This window comes from Loxodonta africana, chromosome 18, assembly GCF_030014295.1.
Source record: "Loxodonta africana isolate mLoxAfr1 chromosome 18, mLoxAfr1.hap2, whole genome shotgun sequence".
Classification (NCBI taxonomy): domain Eukaryota; kingdom Metazoa; phylum Chordata; class Mammalia; order Proboscidea; family Elephantidae; genus Loxodonta; species Loxodonta africana.
In genome coordinates this window covers 36,324,420-36,338,344 of record NC_087359.1, presented here as the reverse complement: position 1 = coordinate 36,338,344, position 13,925 = coordinate 36,324,420, and the positions used below count along the sequence as shown (strand labels likewise).

General features: G+C 48.4%; 1 protein-coding gene across 13 annotated transcripts in view; it reads left to right on the top strand.

Annotated features, from left to right (window-relative positions):
* The window catches only part of CDK12 (cyclin dependent kinase 12), a 63,847-nt gene extending 52,835 nt beyond the window's left edge, over positions 1–11,012 (top strand). For 4 of the 13 annotated variants that reach the window (XM_010594390.3, XM_010594393.3, XM_023553653.2 and 1 more), the window contains 2 exons: positions 3,653–3,757; positions 7,332–11,012. The gene's annotated coding sequence lies outside the window, so the exon portion shown is untranslated. Of the gene's footprint in view, positions 1–3,652; positions 3,762–7,331 lie in introns of all 13 variants that reach the window. The other 9 variants (XM_023553648.2, XM_023553646.2, XM_023553651.2 and 6 more) reach the window with 9 other exon arrangements.
* Positions 11,013–13,925: the final 2,913 nt, after the last annotated feature.

The following is a 13,925-nucleotide window of genomic DNA, read 5'->3' as shown; positions in this document are numbered from 1 at the left end:
TGACACTGGAGAGGAAGGTTCTAATGACAGGGAGCCCTGCTCATGGGGAGTGGAAGTCTGAAGCCTCAGATGTGCATTCTGCCCAGTGGCCTGGCACCCTTGGAGAGTGCCTAGGTGTTTTTGAGGGAAAGGTATTTTATCTGCTTATATTCTCCAGGGCAAGGGGCCCAGGCTCTGATAGTCTATTCCTCCTTACTCCCAGGCCCCACCTGGGAGTGGAGAATGGATGACCATAGGACAGGATAGACGACTAGGTGTCATTCTGTTTAGAGCTCAGGTGACATTTCTCATCAGGCTTGTGGACAGTTGGTAGGAGGGCCTGAACATCTCCCTGCTCCCCGGACATGGTGGTAACAATAGCTTACCCTCTTGACCTGAGGCTTCCTCCCAGCAATGCCCTTTCTCACCTCTGTAAACCAGACAAAACCAGCAGCAGGTCTAAAAAAGTGCCAGCTATGGATAGGTGCACCCTCCCCTGGTGGCCACATGCCTTGCTTGAGCTAGAAGTGGATCAGGTGGGATGGGGTGGATGGAGAGGGAGAGCAAGTATCAGAAAGCAGGATATGTCCCTGGAAGTGGTTGAGAGAAAAGTATGCATGGTGTACCCTGATGGCACAGAGAGCTCAAACATTGATAACCGTGCCCACCAATTTGTCAACCTGGTGTCTGAACCTAGGGGCCGATCCCTCAAAGCTGCCCGACCTCTTGGGCAACTGCAGTCTTGATTTCTGCCACACGAGGGCACTCCCGACCAATCAAAACTCATGACTATAAACAGACAATCTGGGTGAAGTGGTGGGGGGTGAGGGAGGCCACCCTTTCCCCAGGACCAAACCCAAAAAAACCCAAACCCATTGCCCAGGAGTTGAATTCCAACCATAGCAACCACTGCACCACCAGGGCCCTAACCCTATAGCACAGACTAGAACTGCCCCATAAGGTTTCCAAGGCTATAGATTTTCACAGAAGCAGACTGCCACATTTTTTTACCATGGACCGTCTGGTGGGTTCAAAACATTGACCTTTTGGTTTTGAGTGCTTTAACCACTGCACCGCCAGGGCTTCTTCCCCAGGACGGGGGTCAGAAATACCCACAAAGAGCCCAAGAGGTGGGGCCCAGGAACACAGACGAATAATTGGTGCCATTTGTTCTTTCATAAAAATGACCTGAGGCCCTGAATGCTCTGGCAAAGTGGCCTGACATCTCAGTATGCCCCCAGCTGAACTTGGGAAACCCCTTAGTTCTAGGCACTGAACACCTTGCATGGGTGCTTCTCTTCTTCAGGGTATACCGAGATCCAGCTGCCCACCCTGCTGTCCCCATCCGAGCCAGTCTCTTCAGCCCAGGCAGCGGATGCGTCTATAGTTTGAAGGGAACAAATCTCTTCTTGTTCTAAGAGAAGTGTCTTGTTAGTGAGAAAGTTCTGAGGGGTCTGAAGAGATTAGGAAAGGGGCTAAGTTCAGCCCTGCTTTTGTGTGCCTATCTTCTCCCCCAGCACAAACCTACAGAGCTCAAGAAGGCCTAGTGGATTTTTGCAGCCTGGGTGGCTGGAGACTGACAGACACCCCAGGGCTCTGAGCCAAAAAGGTGTCAAAAAGCAGAATCGGAGGGGGGAGTTGCTTCAGCCCAAGAGCCTCACTCCCACCCCATACCATGTAATGGCTCTCTGCCAGGGATGCCAAGTGGCCACAGGGCCCCTATGGGGGTAAGGACCCCACAGATGACCCTCAGTCCCCATGAAGCCCTGCCAGGTTGAACAGGCTAAGGGAGATGACAGAGGTTCTCCTCCCCCACCACCCCATGCCCAAGGGCCCCTCCCCAGGAGGACAGCTTGATTAAACAGTCGGTGCTGCTGGAATTACTGCACAGCTGGCGCTCCCCCCAGCACCCTGAGCAGAGCAGCAGCGCAGATTAAAATCTCCAATTAGCGTTAAAGTGAAGGGAGGAGGTGCTGAGGCTGCCAAGGAGGCCAGGTGGGGGCCTTGGGTCGGCACCCTCCCCATTTCTGCCCAGTTTCTGAGTGCCACCTCTAGTTACCCCCCTGTCCTAAGCTCCTCTCCCAGCATCTTTCAGTACTCATTAGCTTTGCATTGGTTGGAGCCAGAGGGTTTTGGGTGGGGGGCCATTGCCTAATCTCGCCAAAGTGCTGGGGGCCCTGAGTGTGGAGAATGAGAATGGTCAGTGCTCATCAAGACAGATGTCCTACCCAGAGCCTGCCAGGCAGCCAGGTAGAGGTGACTTCACACCACCACTGCTTCTCTTTGCCCAGAGAAGGGGCAAAGAGGACATGTCCCTCTAGGCCCTCTTGCCTATAAGGTGCTGGGAGTATGGTGCCCACACAAGCATTCATCTGTGTATATTTTATCTTGTCTGACCCATCTACTCTCACTCAAATTATGGCTCCTCCCTTCCTCCCTCCCTTCATCTCTTTCTCAGCTTTTCTGTGGGCAGGGGTAGGCACAGCCAGGCTTGGGAGTATCATCATGCCCTGCCACCTCGGTCCCACCCGTCTCCTTGTTATCTTCTTCCCAGTTTGGAGAAGAGTAGGGGATATGCCAAGAATGGAGGCCTCCGACTCTTCCAACCCCTGAACATCACACCCATCACATCCCCTCCTAAAGCCCCACTACCATTTACACTTCTGCCCTTCACCCACCAAGCCCAGGAGGAGGGCAGCTGCAACCTGCCACGCCCTCTGACTTCTCTCTGCCCCTTTAAGGGAGATGGAGGTGGGTACCCAGCTGACTAAACCTACTCACACCTCCAGAAATTAGACACCAGGGCACAGTGCCACTCTCCCAGGCTGGCACATGCTACCCTGGCAGAGGTTCAAACAACCCCCACCCCCATACCCCCACTGCTATGTCTTCCTCTTCTCTCTCTCTGGGTTTTTTTTTTTTCCCCCTCAGCTCAAAGCACAGCTGAGGCTTAAAAGGCGGGGGCGGGGGGGACGAAGCTGGGGCAGGGGGTGGAGAGCTCCAATAGCACGTTTTCACCTGCCATTTAATTGGATGTATTTTTAATTAATGGGACCTTAGGGACCAACATGAGACAATCTGATCTCTGAATAGGGACAGGGGAGGGATTGGGTAAGGGAGGAGGATTGGGCCACTGGGTGCGGTTACCGGGAACCCAGGCCCATCAATCACTGGCCACTTTGTGTTCTGGCATGGAGTACAGCAAGGTGGAGGAGGAGGGGGAGGTGTGGGGGAGAGGTGCCAGGATCTCCCTGCAACTGCCAGGACCCCCAAAAGGAATGGAGCTGCACTGGCTGACTCAGGTCTGGGGCCCAAAATTGTACCCTGAATAGTAGGTAAATCTGTTTTCTTGCTCCTGGGGTTTTGTCAGCTTGGGCTTGTCCCAGTGAATGCTCTAAAATTGTGAAAGTAGGGTGGGGAGAGGGCTTTGAGATCCTCGAAGAAAGAAGACAAGGACTCGGACCATAGGACCAGAGACTGTGATGGAAGAGAGGAGAAGGGCAGGGTTTGGAGATATTTCTGAACATTTTGACATAAAATAAGTGCTATGGAAATTACATGCAAAACAGCATGCAAATGAGGCCTGGTGCCTTTTGGGGTGTGAATCATAGAACCTTACTGTTGCAAGGAAGGAAACTTGGAGCTCATCTTGCTTAACCCCTTCATTTTACAGATGTGGAAACAGAGATCCAGAGAGGGGAAATCAGTTGAATCCTATCTTTGATTTGCTTTGAGTTTCTGGATTTGGAGAACTCCTGGGAACACAGGGAAAGAAAAGGTAGGTAGGTATCAGGGGATGGAAGTTAAGGAAGAAGGGTGGGCGGGATATTATTCTCCATTGCTCAGAGTTGCATGTCTCTAGCCTCTGTGTCCTGGGAGCAACTCAGGGGAGTCAGGCAGGTGCAACTCTATGGAGCACTACTAGAGGGACATTTCCTTCACACAGCCCATTCCCAAGCTCATCGCATTCATTCCCTTGCTTCTAAGCAAATAAATCTCCTATAGCCTCCCATTCCCTTGGGATTTTACCATGTTAAGGGCCACAGGGAAGGAAAGGCATCAACTACCCTAACTTGCTTAACAGAGAAGTAAGTCCCCCAGTAAAGACTAAATATTGAGGTCTTTTTTTTTTGAGATCTTGTAGCAGTTTCCCTGCCATATTAGCCACTGGGGAACGTTATGCTAAAAAGATGTAGTGAAGAGTGATCTTATAGCTCTCATCCCACAGGTAAGCCTAGAACAGAGGCAGAATTTAAACTCAAGGCCCTGAAGGTTGAGTCAGGAATACCCCAAATTCAAGTAGTACACTGCCCTAGAACACTTGGTCAGACCCCATCTGTATGGTGTTGGTGCACGCTGGAGAGAAAGGCAAGTTCTCAGCTGACCCTATCCCCACCTGCCTGCTTCCTCCACTATCAGATGCTAGAGTAAAAGAGGGAATGAATGAAAGAGAAAGGGGACTTTCCTACCATGTTGCTAAAGATGGCATTTCCTGGCATCCTCCTCCTTTCTCATAAAAAATTCAGCATTCTTTGTTCTGTGCTTCATTAGGCTCAGCTGGGGTGGGGGCAAGGATGGGTACCAGGTTTTCAGAGCAGTGCAGGTGGAAACTTTGTCACACACCTCAGGCCCCCAACACCTTTGCCCTACCCCCAGAATTCTCTTATGTCTTCTACCTCAGTTTATATCCCCAAAGGCCATGGGGAAGAGCAGGACCTGCCTCTCTAAGTATCCCCCGGCTCACTCTGTCCTGCCCTCTGACCCTCAGTCATCTCCTCTTTGGCTGTCTGGTTCTCTGCCTTCACTACTACTAACAGGAAGAGAAGGATCCCTGCCCATTCTCCCTCAAGACAGTCTGAAAAGAGCCCATCTAGGACCCCTTCCTGCTTTCATGGGCCTGCAGGGTCATAAATGTGCCAGGGAGTTGGAAAGGCAGATTTTCTTGTCAGGAGATCAAGGAGAGGCCTGAACCTGGAGAGAAGATAGAGGGAAAATTTGGGACTGATGCCTGTGGTCCCACCTGTGGAGTTGGCTGCCTGATACAAGGCAGGCCGTTCATATTGGGTGCTGTTCGGGGGATTTATTAGGTAGCTGTTGTTTCTACTCTGAAACGCATAGCAGTGGGGAATATCACGTAGCTGAAGAAGGAGGGAAGGGTGGCAAGCTTTCTGTAAGCCCTCTTTCTCACCCCCTTTCCATCCCTACCCCAACTAAGGCATAAAAAGGCTCTTAAAGCATTCAATCCAGATTCTCTAAGGAACAGAGCCTCTACCCCAACCCGCACCAGGCCTGCCTCACACTTCCAAGGTTGAGCCAGAGGTGCCAGATCTGCAGGCCTGCAGTTAGAGCCTGGAGTCTGCACTGGGAGTCCAGGGGGAATGCGGAGCCTTTGGGGAGGAAAAAGGTAGATGTGAAGGAAGTGGAAGGCGGAGGTAGTGATGCCCAGAATTCCCTGCACTCTGGAGAAAAGGGACTTGATGGAAATAATTGAGGAGCTCATATCGGCCTCGGGTTTCCCTGTTAACTTTGATGGGACCCCTTGTCTCCTTCTGCCTCAGTTTGCCCCTCTGGTTAGTGAGAGATCTGGATGTCTGAACCTCCCACCTTGAAGGTGATCACGCAGATCCCCTTTCTGTAGCTCTCAAGACCGTGGAGGAGGGGCAGAAAGGCAGAGAAAGGGATAAACACCCCATAGGTGACAGTGCCACAGTGTTCATCGCATTTAGGGAGAGAGGCCAAGGAAGAGAAACAGTAACCAGAGAGGGAGCCAGGAGGAGGCGCCTGCTCCTGAGACAGCCTTCTCACCCCATCCTTTCCCACTCGCCTTCGCGTGCCGACAGACAAGGCCGTGTGTCCGAGTGTGCCAGTTTTCCTGGCTGGCAGCCTTGCTTTACTGTGTAGGCAGCCGCTCTCTCTGTCCCAGCACAGAGCACATGCTGGGGGCTGTTACACTCCTTTGCTCACCCAGTTTTAGTGTGTCTGTGTGCAGATTTCTAGGGATGAAGGAGAAGGCTGGGGCCCTGTGGGTAGGAAGATGGTGGGCTCTGGGGCCCTTTGAGTGCATATCTGCCCAGCTGGGGGAGGGGAGGAGGGAGAAGGCTGCTGGCAGCTCAGCCAAGCTCCGAGTTCTGGTGACTCACACAGTGGGGGTAGTTCATGAAAATGACAGAGGGGAGAGGGGTCCCGGCCTGTTAGAGCTCTCTTCTGCCCCACTTCTCCCCCACTCTGAGCTCTGTGGATAAAGGCGTCTCATCTGAATTGTGGGTCAAGGAAGGCACCAGCCTTGAAAGAAGAGGGGGAAATGGATGAGAAAGTTGGGGAGGCTGAGTGTTCCTGTGAGAGGCTTCCCAGTGAGGAAGGGATAGGAGAGGCCAGTTATTCTTGCCCTACTGTGTTGTAGGCTGCATGGTGCTGGGCAATTCAGTGCCCCTGGGCACCTTCCACAAGAAGGACTTTGGCAGACAGTCCCTCCACCCTGCCCTCATTGCCGGCCCAGAGCCCTGGATACCCAGCTAACACCTCATAGCTTTGGGGTTTTGCGGGGGGGGGTTTGTTTGTTTTTAAGCGACATTACAAGATCAGAACCTGGAAGGATAACCACTTGATCCCAGTCTTTTCCCTGCAAACAGACCCTTTGGGACAAGGGAAGAGAGAACTAGGGGCTCCTAGTTGTTGTTGTTAGGTGCCTGTCGAGTCGGTTCCTACTCATAGAGACCCTGTGTACAACAGAACAAAATACTGCCCAGTCCTACACTGTCCTCACAATCGTTGCTATGCCTAAGCCCATTGTGGCAGCCACTGTGTCAGTCCATCTCGTTGGGGGTCTTCCTCTTTTTCACTGACCATCTACTTTACCAAGCACGATGTTCTTCTCTAGGGATAGATCCCTCCTGATAACATGTCCAAAGTACGTGAGACGTAGTCTCACCATTCTTGCTTCTAAGGAGCGTTCTGGTGGCTAAACCAGAGTGTTGGGGTGAGGCTGGGAAGTGGGCACAGAATCATAGGTCATCAGATGTGCAGGATAGGTGGGTGGTATGCTTCTTCTCTATCCATTCTGAATCAGGGGGGATGATTGAATATTGTCTTCGAACACACCAGAAAAAGAAGCCAGGAGGTAGACTAGGAGAACCATCCATACCTCTGCCCACAATCTAAGGGCCTCCTTGTTTCAGGAAAGGGAAGCAGTTAGAGAGCATGGATGCCAGCATATTCAGACACGTAATAATAAATACCTCCTCCTGCTAACCTCAGAGAAGGGTGGGCTAAGAAAAGGGAGGCACTTGTAATAGAGCCTGAGTTTTCATTTTCCTATTTCTGTTCCTTTCATTACCAACGGCTCTTCTCTCCAGCCAGGGCGAGGGACACTGCCAAGCTGTTCCTGGAAATCCAGAGAGGGCTTTGGTCGGAGAAAGGGCAGACCGGCTATTATTAACAGAGGGAGTTGGGACCACTCTCCCTGGCAACATCTGAAGCCCAGGGTCCTCTGCTGGAACCCCCATAATAAAGCTCAATCCTGAATCAACACATCACCTGGTTCTGGGTATAAAAGTGGTACTGTGAGGGGGAGCCTGGATGCACCAGGTGAGGTGTGGGCAGGTGTGGGGAGTTCAACCTCAGGAGAGATGTAAGAATCACTCCTTGATACCACATGCTCCCTGATCCTCCTCGTTCTCAAGCCCCTCCTCTGTCCCCCTTTTCTTTTACCTTCCTTTCAGCTAACCCAACCCCTGGCTGCCTCATGCCCTACAGTCTTAGAGAACATGGTAAGTAGTTATCTGTTCTCTATACTTTTCTTTCTCTTACTCTTCCTGTCTCCTCCTAACTCTCAGCTGAGAGTGACTTCATTTGAACTCATGCCACTAGTGAATGCCACCAAGATCGGAACCCAGAACCCCCAGCCTCTGCTACCCGTTGTCCCTGAGAATACCACTAGGGTAGGAGGCCATGTAAGTCTTCGTCCTCCCCACAAGAATATCCAGGCCAAGAATGATGTGTCCGCTGGCATCAAGGGCCCTGCCCTGAAGCATAGGGCAGCCTTAGGGCTGCAGTGGGGCCCAGCCCTGGGTGCGTGTGTGCCTATGCATTGGGCACACTGGTTTATTAGTGTTATTTCAGCATTGTGATGCAGAGAGAGTAAGTGTAACAGCTGCTCCTTGCTTGCAGTGTTTATTGTTACCTAGAGACAACCTCCTGGCTTTTTCCCAGCTCCCCCTCCCCCCAAGCCCAACCCCCTCCTTGCCAACAGTCCTGCTCTCCCCACACTGATGGGAAATTTATAGCTTGCCCATACCATGCTTTAACCCTCTCCTGTCCATAGGGTTGGTGGGCCCAAGGAAGCCAAAGTGAGCAGTGGGCATGCTTGGGCCCCAATAGGGTAGAACATTGTGTAGGGGAGAGAGGGAAGACACCCTGTTCCCCATTCTGTGTGTTCAATCTCAGGCTCCAATTCTCTTCTGGGATCTCATATTGAGAGAAAAGAGAGAAGAGCTTTGGACCTAGCCATGGGATCTTGGGAGAGCCCCTTTGGACCTAGTCTTGAGATTCCGCCATCCTTCCCACAAAATTATTCTCTTCCCTGGGCATTTCTGTGCCCTCAATTCAGCTGCCTGGTCCTGAGCAAATACAGTGAGGTGGTATTCAAACAGGAGAGGTAAATACAGACTGGTGGAACCCTAGTCCCTCCTTTCTATCTGAAAGAGAGGTGGCTATAGAGATGTCATAGCGAGAGGCTCTGGCCCAAGAGATGCTGGCCAGAGCTCCACAGCTGGATAGATGTCAGACATAAAGCTGGCTGCTAAGCCTGGTGGGCAAAACTGTACACCTTAACTTCACCCAGAGCCCAGCACTAAGGTCCAAAGGCCATTCTCTAAGCCAGTCTTCTTGGTCTGGTTAATCTATTCCCTTCTGCTTATCCTTCCTGATCCATTTTCTCCTGCTCATTTTTTGGTTTGATGCCTTGGGGCAGATCAAGAGATCAAGGAGACTGAGTCATTCTAGTCATGGCCTCAACAAAGCTGGGGAGAGAAGCTCCCTCCATTCTCTTCTGTCCTAGGATCTTTCATGGAGGGGCAACCTGTCATCTATTCACCTCCACTGGAAACAGAAGAAAGGAACAGGGATCAGATGTGAGCAGGAAGGATGGAGGTTAGACTTATGGAAAAACTTACTTATGGGACTGTATGACTTCAGAATGGGTCTCCTGCTTCAGAGATTTATCTTCTGCCCAGGATGGGTTTAAGTCTGTGCCTACCCAAGGGGCAGTGGAAGAACAGAAGTACTTCTCCTGGGCTCCTCCAGACATGTGACTCAGCACAATTACCACACAGTGCAACCCTCCTCAGTCCTTCTAAATGCAGCATGTGAGGTGGTTAAAAGCTCAAGTTTTGGAGGCAGACAGCCCTGGGTTCCAGTGCCAGCTCTGCTACTTGTCAGCTATGCAACCTTGGGTAACCTGTTACTTAATCTCTTTGAGCCCTAGTGTCCATATCTGTGAAATGCAGATAAACAACTACCTCTTAAGGTTGTTGTGAGAATTTAGTGAAATAAAGTGTGTAAAGCACCTAGAACAGTACCTAATACTCAGTAGGTGCTCAGTCAACAGTGGTTGATGCAGTAGAGTAGTATTACTTTGATGGAGTCAGCAGGGCTGACATTACTTACTGAGATTCAAAGACTCCATGATTCCCCTGAAATTAGAGGTCAGATGTGTGTACGTGCACATGCTAGAAAGAATATCCGTAGCTTTCTTTATGGTATGGAGCAAAAAGAGAGCCCCAGGAGGAAGTGGCCTCATTCGCTTGACTCAGACTCCCCAAAAAGTCAGTTCCCCCATTCCCGTGCCTGTCAAGCCAGGAGCACCTTAAGTAGTGTTCAGACTGGAAGTACAGCTTCATCTAGGATGAAACTGGGAGAAACAGCCATTAGAAATATAATGATGAATTGGTGTATATTTTGCTGTGTATATTATCAACAACAACAAAATAAATTTAAGAAAAAAGATAACTACAACAAAACAAATTAAAAAAAAAAGAAAAAAGATAACTACAATTACCATTTGCCAGGCACTGTACATTTTATCAAGTACATTTAACTTTTTTGACCCCCAGAACAACCCAGTAATGAGAAGATAACTACTGTTTATTGAGTGCCTACTATGCACCAGGCATTGTTCTGGGTATTTGTTTATTGTTTAAGAATGTTTAAAGTCTGTGGAGTATTTCATCACCTAGATATACATAATTTGTAAGGCCCCTTCCCTATTTTTAATCATTAAGATATTTTTGCTGTATAAATAATACCACAGTGAACATCCTAACACATAAAACTTAATGCATTTTTACAGTAAATTCCAAGAAGTGGAATTACTGGGTCAACAGGTACAAATATTTTCCTACAACGGTAATCTTGTTTGTTGATCTAACTTAATGAAAAAAATTAATTTTTTAATCTTCCTCTTTGGAATTCTGCAATGGAAACACAAGGGCAGCCCCTTTTCCCTGCTATACACAGCAGAGACACCAATAATCTGTCATAGCTTTTTTTTTTTTAATTGGGATAATTACAGATCCATGTAAAGTTGTAAGAAATAATAGAGAGAGAGCCCCTTGTACAGTTTGCCCACTTTCCCCCATAGTAACATTTTACAAACTATAGTATAATGTGAAAACCAGAATATTGACATTGGTAAAATCTACCAGTCTTATTCAGATTTCCCGTTTTACTTGTTCTCTTGATGTGTGTGCACGTGCTAAACAGTTCCAACACCACAAGGATCCCTTTTGTTGTACTTTTATAATCACACCCACCTCTCCTCCATCCCAGTCCATAATTAGTGGCAACCACTAATCTGTCCTCTGTTTCTCAAATTTTGTCATTTCAAAAATGGAATCACACAGCATATAACTTTTTAGAATTGGCTTTTTTTTCTCTCAATATTAATTCTCTGAAGATCCATTCAAGTGATTGTGTCTATCAATAGCTTGTTCCTTTTTTTATTTCATGGTATGAATGTACCACGAGTCCCTGAGTGGTGCAAATGGCTAACATGCTCAGCTGCTAACCTAAAGGATCGTGGTTAGAGTCTACCCAGAGGTGCCTTGAAAGAAAGGTCTGGTAACCTACTTCTGAAAAATTAGCCATTGAAAACCCTATGGAGCACAGTTCTACTCTGACACACAGGATCACTATGAGCCGTAATCAACTGATGGCAACTGCTTTGGTATGGATGTACCACGGTTTGTTTAACCAGTCACCTGTTGAAGAACACTTGAGCTGATTCCAGTTTTTGGCTCTTAAAATAAATCTTCTATGAGTATTTGTGTACAAGTTTTTGTGTGAACATAAAAAATATTTTTTAACATTAGCAACTTGCCCATCAACAAGGTTCTATCAATTCGTACACACACAAGCAATGAATGAAATAGTTCATTGCACTTGGTATGCTGAATGTTTTATATATGTAATTGTTAATTTTAACCCTTTAGTCTTGGCACTATTATTATCTCTGTTTTACAGATGAAGAAAATTGAAGCTCAGAGATAGTAAATAGATTTTCCCAAGATCATATGCTTTTAAGTGTCAGAGAAGAACCTGGACCCAAGATTCCTGACTCTGAAAATTGGGTTCTTTCTACCACACCTTGCTTTCTCAGACAGGATGCCTTTTTATATTTGACTAGCGTTGCTGGGAAGAGGGTGTGGGTGGTACCAGAAGAGAGATGTTGGAGGTGAGGAGAGCATTGGACCAGCACAGGTTAATTCAGATCCTCCAAGCTCATGGATTTGGCTCATGGGTTGGGACAGCAGCAGTGTCATGAAACAGGGCAATATGGCATGTGCCCTTGAAATTGTTTTCCCTTTGCCAGGAAGAACAAGGCTGAAGTGATGAAGCCCTTGAGCAATCTGCCCACAGACCTGAGACCTGAACGGGGGAAGGGAGAATTCAGCCTTTGGATATCTGTCCTCCTTGGAAACACGAAGTTGAATGTGTCTCTGATGAGGTCTGAGGAAGAAACTGAGGCTCATTATAGAATGAGTAAGGAGCCCTGGTGGTGCAGTGGTTAAGCATTTGCTGCTAACCGAAAGGTTGGCAGTTTGAACCTACCCAGTGGCTCTGCAGGAAAAAGACCTAGTGATCTGCTTTCTCTACAGCCAAGAAAGTCCTATGGCGCAGCTTTACTCTGTCATATGGGTTCGCTATGAGTCAGAATCAATGTGACGGCAACAACAACATAGAGTGCTCTCTTTTGGTGGGGTAAGGCTATATAGAAAGTTTTTGGTTTTTTGCAGGGTAAACCACAGTGCATTTACACAAACACACGCACACCTTGGGCAGGCTCAGCGTCTGGGACATGGTGAAGAGGGAGGAAGCAGAATGGAAACAGAAATGCCAGTCCAGTGCTTAGTCCTGACTTTACCACTGCTCTTTCCCTCCAACTGAGTTCATGAACAGCTAAATCAGAAGAAGCTGGTCTGTCCCTCAGCCTCTGGGCACTGGTTGAAGCTGACAGGTGGAAACCTAGAGTTGGCCCAGACATGATGGATGGTAGAGATGCCAACTTGCAGGAGAGAAGGTTTGGCTCCTCTCCTGGGAGCTGTGCCTGGCTAAAGGCTGCCACCTCCCACCTCCTGCTGGAGCTGGCTCTTTTGTAGTTTATGTTACCATTGCTCCATTGGCCTATTCCAGTGGCTGTGGACTCATAACAATTTTCCCAGTCTACTCAGGGCTCTAGAACCAAGCCAAGAACACATATCACTGTTCTCTACACCCCCCTCCCCAGCCCCGACCTCCCATCAACTTGGCCCTTCAGGAATGGCACGTCTTCTCCCAGTGGCACCCAACATCCTTACCCAGTAATTCCAGCCATGGTGATAAACACTGAGGCCTTCAGGATTCATAGGAACCACAATGCATCGTTGAAACCACCAGAGATATCCACTCTGGGCCTCTGTCCTTTGGTTGGAAGTTCTTATACAAAGGGAAGATTACTCTTTATCAGCACTTCGTCCTTCCTTCACTGAGATTGTCTGAATCTCAGAGGTCCGGGATGTGGCTGGGAAGACTACTTTCCTTCGAACCAAGATGGCTCCTAAAGCAGGAAATCTCACCCCACTGCCACCTTTTTCCGTGGCTGTTCTCTACTCCAGATCCCCTCCCCTCAAGCCACTACTCCCTTCCCATTCCTCCTTTCTCTTCTCTCTCTCATCAAGTTTTTTATGTGATTACAGGCACTGCATGGTAATTAGTGCTAAACTCATTTGCACAACTACAGTTAATTGGCTACAACAATTAATTAATGTGTTGGAAATTTGGCACTGGAAAAAAAAAAGTTTGTCATCAAAAAAAGGGCAAAAATTGTAGAGTGAGGTACCCATAAAAATCGAGGGCAGGCTTCAAAAAACCAGCTGGGCCTCAAACTTCAGGCTGGCCTCAGATGCTTCCCCACACTCAACTTCAACACATTTTTCCTCTTTCATTTTTTTTCCTCCTTTCTTTCTCTTTTTTTTTTTTTTTTACAACTTAAGCAAACTCATTTCCCTGATAAAATATAGCATGACTAATGGCTAGAGCATGTAAAAATCATTGGGAAAATGTCCTTGGAAGACGAATGCATTTTCAGCAGAATAATTAACTTAATTAACAAATTCACATGCATATTCATCAGGCTATTAATGTCTTCTCGGCTCAGCTTGATGAACATTGCGGTAATAACCATCTCATTTACATACTGCATTCTACTGCGATCCAAAACACAGACAACATACAGGCATACACACATGCACACACACACACAAATACAACATGCCTGGGCCATTCTGGACTTCAGGTTGGCTAGGAGTGCATGTGTGTGTCAGGCAGGCAGTGGATGAGTGGGTGGGCACCACTGCTGGGTGGCGTGATCTTCAGAGGGTCATGAGTAAGGTGGGCTGGGGTGCCCACACGTG